The sequence below is a fragment of the Colobus angolensis genome, unplaced genomic scaffold (assembly GCF_000951035.1).
Source record: "Colobus angolensis palliatus isolate OR3802 unplaced genomic scaffold, Cang.pa_1.0 Scaffold44, whole genome shotgun sequence".
Lineage (NCBI taxonomy): Eukaryota > Metazoa > Chordata > Mammalia > Primates > Cercopithecidae > Colobus > Colobus angolensis.
Window position 1 is genome coordinate 491,022 of NW_012117821.1, and position 8,697 is coordinate 499,718.

Below are 8,697 nucleotides of genomic sequence, written 5' to 3' on the forward strand. Positions count from 1 at the left end.
CCCACTCCCACCAGATCCAGGGGGCCTGGCGCGCCCCCTCCCACCAGATCCAGGGGGCCAGGCGCGCCCACTCCCACCAGATCCAGGGGGCCAGGCGCGTCCACTGCCACCAGATCCAGGGGCCAGGCACACACACTCCCACCAGATCCAGGGGCCAGGCACACCCACTCCCACCAGATCCAGGGGGCCAGGAGGCCAGGCACGCCCACTCCCACCAGATCCAGGGGGCTGGGCGTGACCACATCCACTCATATGTGCCTATCAGAGGGCCAGCTGCTCAACTCTAGCAGAAGCCAAGGAAGATTCTGAGGCGAGAGGGGCTGTGGGATGGGTATCAAGGAAACATGAACATACACCTGGCAGGAGAGCCCAGGCCATCACAGGCCAGCAGTGGGCAACAGCATAATGAATCTATGGGAGCCCCAAGGATTCCGGGGCAGCCAGAGGAACCTGCACACGGGGCAAGGAGCAGAACACAGAGTCCGGGGCCAGCCTGGGGGACATGGTCAGTGGAGGGTCCTGAGAGGACCAGGACTTGAAGGCGCCTGTGGAGGTGAAAGCACTGAGGGCACCCAGGATGACAGGCACTCTGGAGCGCACCGGACAAAGCCTTACTGGTTTGGTATGGAGAGTTCTCTGATAGCCAGTAAGAAAAGAAGAAGTAGGCCCCCCCAAAATAAGCAAAGAATTGAGTGACAATTCACAAAAGAAGAACTACAAACGCCCCCAAAGGAAATTACACAAAGAAATTCAACGTAAAAAGCCTCTGACATTCTTCCCATTTGGTCTGGCACACTGCAAAGCTGGTGTCTGTGGGTCTGCAGAGATGACATACCATCACTGTGAGTTCTATCCCAACTTCATGGCAAACAACTTGGAGACATGAATCAAAACGCTTACAAATACATAATCTTTTTTTAAGACTCCACTTGAAGACATAATTAAGTGCACAAGCATGTATCTAGAAGGACCTAGCTTTTGCAACAAGAGAAAAGTAGGAGCAACCAACCTGTCTACCTGCAAAAGAGTGGCTGCAGGGCACGCCCGGGTGGCATAAATGATCTACCCTGAAGCCAGCAAGAGACTTCCCGATGCCCAAATGAGGCTGTATTAGAATTATCCAGGAGATTTTTTAAAAGACAGTCTGTGCACCACCCCATACCTATGGAACAGGACCTGAAAGGCATAGAACCAGGGCATGTACGTCCTGAAAAAGTGCCCCCTCCACACCACCACCGCCAAGTGCTTCTGCGTGAATCCCTGCTTCAGGACCAGCGGCTGCATAGCACTTGTAGCTACTGACTTTGAAAAATGTTTACATATGCTGGGCGCGGTGGCTCAAGCCTGTAATCCCAGCACTTTGGAAGGCCGAGACGGGCGGATCACGAGGTCAGGAGATCGAGACCATCCTGGCTAACACGGTGAAACCCCGTCTCTACTAAAAAATACAAAAAACTAGCTGAGCGAGGTGGCGGGCGCCTGTAGTCCCAGCTACTCGGGAGGCTGAGGCAGGAGAATGGCCTAAACCCAGGAGGCGGAGCTTGCAGTGAGCTGAGATCTGGCCACTGCACTCCAGCCTGGGCGACAGAGCGAGACTCCGTCTCAAAAAAAAAAAAAAGAAAAATGTTTACATTAAAGGAAAAACAAGTTATTTTCAAAAATTCAATGTGGTTATACACCCAAAAGTCTGGAAGGACATACAAAAATACTAAGAATGATTCCCTCAGTTTTGGAATAACAAGTGATTTGTACTTTCTTCTTCATGCATGTATGTAGTATCTGGATTATTTTACCATCAGCATGCATTATTTATACAATCACAAAAATCGATAACGCTATATGATTCTGGCTCTGTTCCGTGTAACAAGGAAACAGAGAAGGGAGTTGCGGGGTCAGGGGTCCAGGTAGAATGGCAGGAGAACGTAAGGAAGGAGATGTTCTGGGAAGGATATGTCAAATAAATGACAATGGGATCCAGTTAGGGTTGAGAAAAAAGAGATAAAACAAAGAATCCTTTAACAAGGTGGGAAAAACACAGAGGCATTAGGGGTAGTCAACCACCATGGGTGGGAGGGGTGCCCCAGGTCCGCCAGGGCAGGGCACAGATTCACCGGCTGCTGACCGGACCCTGAAGGAGGAACCAGAACAAAAAAGGAGCCCACTGCGGAGAGAAGCTGTGCTTTCAGGACAGAAAGCAGCTGAAATAGGCACTGACTTGGCAAAGCAGAGATAACCCAAACCTGCTTGCCTGCAGGTGGGTCCACAGCAGCAAAACCCTGGAAAGGCTGAAGAATCAGGGCCAGCTCCGGAGGCAGGGGCTGAGCTGCTGTAAACATAGAGCAGGTGAGGCGGAGCCTCAGACGAGGTCCACCCAGCCACCGCCCCATCTGGCACAGGTGACGGGTCACCCTCTGCAGAGGTGGCCACAGAGCTCACTCGCCACACAAGCCCACCGCTACAAAAGGGTTTCCTGCTTTTTCTTTTCTTTTCTTTTTTTTAGTTGTCTCACTGTTTTATTATTCTATTAAGAAAACTTTCAAAAATAGAGACAAAAGTAAAATGTATCCCCACGTGCCCGTGCCTTATTTCAAAAATTACCAGTATTTTCCCTTCTCGTTCAAGCCATCCCCTAAATCTTTTGCGCTTGGAGGGGTGTGCTGGAATATATAACAAAGTACCCAGGGGTAAAATGATGCCACTTTAGCCATAAATAACTCCATATGCATTGCTAACAAATCATACTCCATATAACCTTAGAACCATTATACCGCGGAACACAGGTACCACTTTCTCAGAGCCATTTAATACCCAGTGCCCCCAGGCTCTGCAGGGTCCACAGGCTCTGCAGGGTCCACAGGCTCTGCATGGTGGGCTTATTAGGACACAGCGGGCTGTGCAGCTGTCCTGGGCTGGCCTTTCATGAGCTGTGGGAATGCCCTCCCTTCCTTCCTCTTCCTTGGATCTGGTTTAAACCAGACCCAGGCTCCACTGTAGGCCCTGCTGCTAGGCGAGATACAAAAGCCTCCATGTCGGGGTCACCTGTGACTCATCCCAGCTGTTCTGCAGCGCAGCTCGAGTCTGCATATGGGGACCCTCCCTTCCTGCCCAGCACCCTCTCTGCCCCTCGTTGCCCAAGCAAACATGAACAAAGTCCAAAGGTGGAAACAGCGCTGCTGCAGCCAAAGCGCCCCAGCACCCTCGTCTCCTTGGTAAGACCATGTCATCCAGCAGGTGCTTGTGTGTGGTAAGCTAAGACAAAAACAGGGACTAAAGCCAACCAGCCAAGACCAGGACTCTGAGGAGCACCGAGATGTGCAGACAGAGAAGAGTTCTCGGGAGACACTAGCATGATTATGCTCAAAGACATGGGAGATAAACAGGTATAATGGCTCACAGCTGTAAACCCGAGGTGGGAGGATCACCTGAGGTCAGGAGTTTGAGACCTGCCTGGCCAACATAAGGAAACTCTGTCTCTACTAAAATGCAAGAAAACTAGCCAGGCGTGGGGGCGAGCACCTGTAGTCCCAGCTGCTCAGGAGCTGCACCAGAATCACTTGAACCCGGGAGGCAGAGGCTGCAGTGAGCCGAGATCGCGCCACGCCACTCCAGCCTGGGCAACAGAACGAGACTCCATCTCAAAAAAAAAAAAAAAAAAGACATGGAAGATGGAAGCAGCTCTGAGGGGAGAACTGGAGGGCCACAGTGTCCGTGACATGAGAGAGAACATTTCAGAATTCAAAGGCTCAAAACAGTTATCTTCTGAGCAACGTGTCTTAAGAACTAAAGGTTATGTACCACCAATGTAAGAGTAAAGCGAAGATATGTGATTCAGCAATTGGTGTCTGAGAATACAAACGTGCAATTCCATCAGCTTGGGAATGGGTTTATAACAAGTACACAGAAAACAAAAAATAAATAGGGAGGCAATGATTAGCTCTAAGGAAAACAAAGAAAACAAAGTCACTCAAGAACGGAAAGGCAATCCAGGCAGCCGAGTGCCTCCTCCGGCAGAATACAGCCTGGAGGCTGCAGCCCCCGGGAGTGAGCCCCACTGCTCGCTCTTCTCCTTGGTTGGCTCCCAGCGCTCCCAGGAGGCAGGGAAGGTGGAGACCAGGAGAACTCTCCTTGGTGTGAGGCCTACATGGATCCTTCTGTCTTGCTGAACAAGGGGGCTGGCTGGGAGGGAAAGCGAACCCTATGGCCTGGAGCGCAGGTGAAAGATTTATGGCTGTCACAGCTAGGGGAGGTACCTAGCGTCCAACAGGATGCTGCTCAGCACCAAACAATGAGCAGGGCAGCCCCTTCTTCGAACTCCAAAGAATTACTTGGCCCAACACATCAAAAATACTGAGGTTGAAAAGTCTTGCACTAGAGAAATCTGAATCCCCAGTCAAGAGAGAAAAACATCAACAGAAGCACACTCAGAGATGACTGAAACGTCGTGCTACAGACCAGGAATTTCAAGAACGTCAGCATAAAACACTAGAAACCAACAGTACCAGAAAGAAATGCCTTTGACTGGCTCATAAGTATACTCAACAAGGAAGAACTGGTGAATAATTTTAAAGGCCAAGATAAATTATCTAAAACTAAAATGGAAAGAGAAAAAAAGAGGAGGGCATTCAAGAGCTGTGGGACAATGTCAAACAATCTAACATTGTGTACAAGGAATCTCAGAAAGAAAAAAAAAAACCAAGGCTGAAGAAATAAAGTGGGCTGGGCACAGTGACTCACACCTGTAATCCCAGCACTCTGGGAGGCCCAGGCGGGCGGATCGCCTGAGCTCAGGAGTTCAACACCAGCCTGGGCAAGATGACAAAACCTTGTCTCTACTAAAAATACAAAAATTAGCCAGGTGTGGTGGCGCAAGTGTGTAGACCCAGCTATTTGTGGGGCCGAGGCAGGAGAATTGCTTGAGCCCAGGAGGTTGAGGCTGCGCTGTGTCATGTTCATGCCACTGAACTCCAGCATGGGTGACAAAGTAAGACCCTGTCTCAAAAAAAGAAGGGGGGGGAGGGGAGGGAAGGAGAGGCGGGGAGGGGAGGGGAGAGGACAGGAGCTGGCTAAGAATTTCTTAAACATAAATAGAGGTCAAACCAAAGGTCCAAGAAGCTCAGTGAAACAGCAAAACCTAAAAATAAATAAACACCAAAAAAGCAACACAAAACAACAAAACCCATCACACTTAGGCACATCATTTTCAAACTTCTGAAATCCGAAGAAAATACTGGTGGCAGACAGAAAAAGAGACATACTGTATGCAAAGGAGCAGAGACAGGAAGTTCCGCCAGCATCTCATCATACACTATGCAGGCCGCACTGGAGGAGCCTCTCTAAGGGCTGGGGGTGGGGAGCTGCCAACCCAGAATTCTATATTCCTGGAAGTCAGTCTCTTTGATAAATTAAGGCAAAAGAAGAACTTTTTCAAACAAACAAAAGCTGAGAGAATTTATTTTCAACAGCCTTGTGCCACCAAAAAAAAAGTTATTGAAAAGTCTTTAGATACAATATAATAATACCACGAAGACAGAAATTTGGATACAAAGGAATAAAGATCTCTGGATATGTTTAAGATGAAGGTTAAACTATTCTTATGTTTAATCAAACTAAAAAAAATACTTAAAGCAAAAATAATAGCCAATATACTGTAGGGTTTTAGCGTACGTAAAATTAAAATGCAGAAACAAGATACAAGACAGGATTGGACCATACTGTTGTAAGATTCTTACACCATATGTTAGTGTGGTATAATGAATTGTTGGAGGGAGACTGTGATAAATTAAAGAGGTGTATTGTACACTCCAGGGGAACCACTCAAAACATTAGAAAACAGTGCAAATAATAAAGCCAATATTAAAATAAATTGGAATCACAAAAAATTTAAATTCAAAAGAATGCAGAAAAAGGCTGGGCTTGGCACCTCACGCCTGTAATCTCAGCACTTTGGGAGGCCGAGGTGGGCAGATCACTTGAGCTCAGGAGTTCCGAGATCAGCCTGGCCAACATGGGGAAACCCCGTCTCTACTAAAAACACAAAAAATTAGCCGGGCGTGGTGGTGGCCACCTGTAATCCCAGATACTTGGGAGGCTGAGGCAAGAGAATCACTTGAACCTGGGAGACAGAGACTGCAGTGAGCTGAGATCACGCCACTGCACTCCAGCCTGGGAAACAAGAACAAAACTCTGTCTCAAAAAAAAAAAAAAAAACCACACACAACACAGAAAATGAAGAAAAAAGGAGCAACAGATGGTATAAGTGGAAGAACCATTAAGATGCTAGCCTGCAATCCAGCTATATTAATAGTTACATTAAATGGAGATAATCTAAATAGATCAACAAAGGGACTGTGATGCAGTCATGTCTCACAAAACATCACAGTGTGTTCTAGGAAACGTGTCACTGGGTGATTGCTGTGTTTGAACATCACAGGCTGTACGTGCACAAGCCTAAATGGTGTCGCCCACTCCACACTCAGGTTACGGTACCCAGCATTGCTCCTGGCCTACAAACTTGTACAAACACGACTGTACTGAATATTGCAGGCAGCTGTAGCACAACAGGAAGTATATGTACATCTAAACATATCTGATCACAAAAACTGTGCACTAAAAATACAGAACAGGTTGAACATCCCAAATCCAAACATCTGAAATCCAGAATGTTCCAAAATCCAAAATTTTCTGAGGGCCAGTATGACGTTCAACAGAAATGTTCATTGAGGCATTTTGGATATCAACTTTTTTATTTTTTTTGAGATGGAGTCTTGCTCTGTCGCCCAGGCTGGAGTGCAGTGGTGAGATCTTGGCTCACTGCAGTCTCCACCTCCCGGGTTCAAGCAATTCTCCTGTCTCAGCCTCCCAAGTAGCTGGGATTACAAGCTCCCGCCGCCACACCCCGCTAATTTTTGTATTTTTGGTAGAGACGGGATTTCCCAATGCTGGCCAGGCTGGTTTTGAACTCCTGACCTCAAGCGATCCACCCACCTCAGCCTCCCAAAGTGCTGGGATTACAGGTGTGAGCCACCAGGCCCAGCTATCAGATTTTTGAATTTGGGATGCACAACTGTTAAGTATAATGCAAATATTCCAAAATCCAAAACACTTTTGGTCCCAAGCATTTTGAGTGATACTCAACCTGTACTGTAACCTTATCAGACCACCTTCATAGATACAGTCCATTGTTGGCTGAACACTGTTACGCAGTATATGACTATATTAGATAAAAGAGCAAAACCACCAGGTATGGCGGCATCTCCAATCCCAGCTACTCAAGAGGCTGAGGCAGGAGGATCACTTGAGTGCAGGAGTTTGAATCTGCACTGAGCTCTGGCTGAACCTGCCCCACTGCACTCCAGCCTGGGCAACAGGGTGGGACACTGTCTCTAAAAAATAAAAGTAGGCTGGGCACGGTGGCTCACACTTACAATCCCAGCATTGTGGGAGGCCAAGGCAGGTGGATAGCTTGAACCCAGGAGTTTGAGACCAGCCTGTGGAACATAGTGAGATACCATCTCGACAAAATAAAAATACAAAAAATAAGCTGGGTGTGGTGTTGCATGCCTGTAGTCCCAGCCACTCGGGAGGCTCAGCTGGGAGAATCACCTGAGTCCCAAAGGTGGAGGCTGCAATGACAGCCACTGCATTCCAGCCTGGGTGTCCAAGTGAGACCCCGTCTTGAAAAATAAAGTAAAATTTTTCTTTATAAAAAGAGCAAATCCAACTACATGCTGTCTGTCTACAAGAAAGCCACTTTAAATTTAAAGACAGAGACAGACTAAAAGTAAGAGGGTAGAAAATGATGTACCATGCAAACATTAATCAAAAGAAAGCTGAGTAGCGATGTTAATTGTCAGACAGCACAGCCTTTGAAACAAAACAGGTAGTTTTTGGTTTTTTTTGTTTTTGTTTTTGTGATGGGGTTTCGCTCTGTCGCCCAGGTTGGAGAACAGTGGCACAACTGAGGCTCAGTGCAGCTGTCGCCTCCCAGGCTCAAGCAGTTCTCCTGCCTCAGCCTCCCAAGTAGCTGGGACTACAGGCGCCACCACCACAAGTGCCTAATTTTTGTATTTTCAGTAGAGATGGTGTTTCCCCATGTTGGCTACAATGGTCTCAAACTCCTGAGCTCAAGCGATCGGCCCGCTTCGGCCTCCCCAAGTGCTGAGATGACAGGCGTAAGCCACCGTGCCTGGCCTGAGACGTGTCTCTCTATAAAACCATTCCAGTGAACAATGAATAACAAATGATAAAATCAGCACCATTTTGAAACCTCCAATGAATAAACAACAAATGCAGGTGTTAAGCATCAGCTGCTGCCTATACCAGAGAAAGTGAGACAGCCAGGCAGCATGGCCCTTCATTTTGGGCTAAACCCACCCCACACTCCATCTTTCAAAGGGGCCAAACTTGTAAGACTGTTTAATTTTTTTTAAGAGATGGGGTTTCGTCATGTTGCCCAGGCTGGTCTTGAACTCCTGGGCTCAAGCAATCCTTCTGTCTCGACCTCCCATTTTACAGACATGAGCTGCTGCACCCGGCTTTGGCAGGTTTTGCAAGAAACACAGAGGAAACTGCTGAATTGCAGCCTAAGTGTGGAATTCACAGAACCCAGATGATGGGAGCCTCAAAGCTTCCAACGGCCTGGGTTGTTCAACAGATATATTGAAAGAAAAAAAGGGGAACAATACAGAAATTGAAGGA

The 8,697-nt window shown here is 47.6% G+C and overlaps 1 protein-coding gene across 1 annotated transcript in view; it reads right to left on the reverse strand.

The window, feature by feature from the left end:
* Positions 1–8,697, reverse strand: part of EHMT1 (euchromatic histone-lysine N-methyltransferase 1) — a 170,994-nt gene that overhangs the window by 56,506 nt on the left and 105,791 nt on the right. The gene's annotated exons all lie outside the window — the stretch shown is intronic.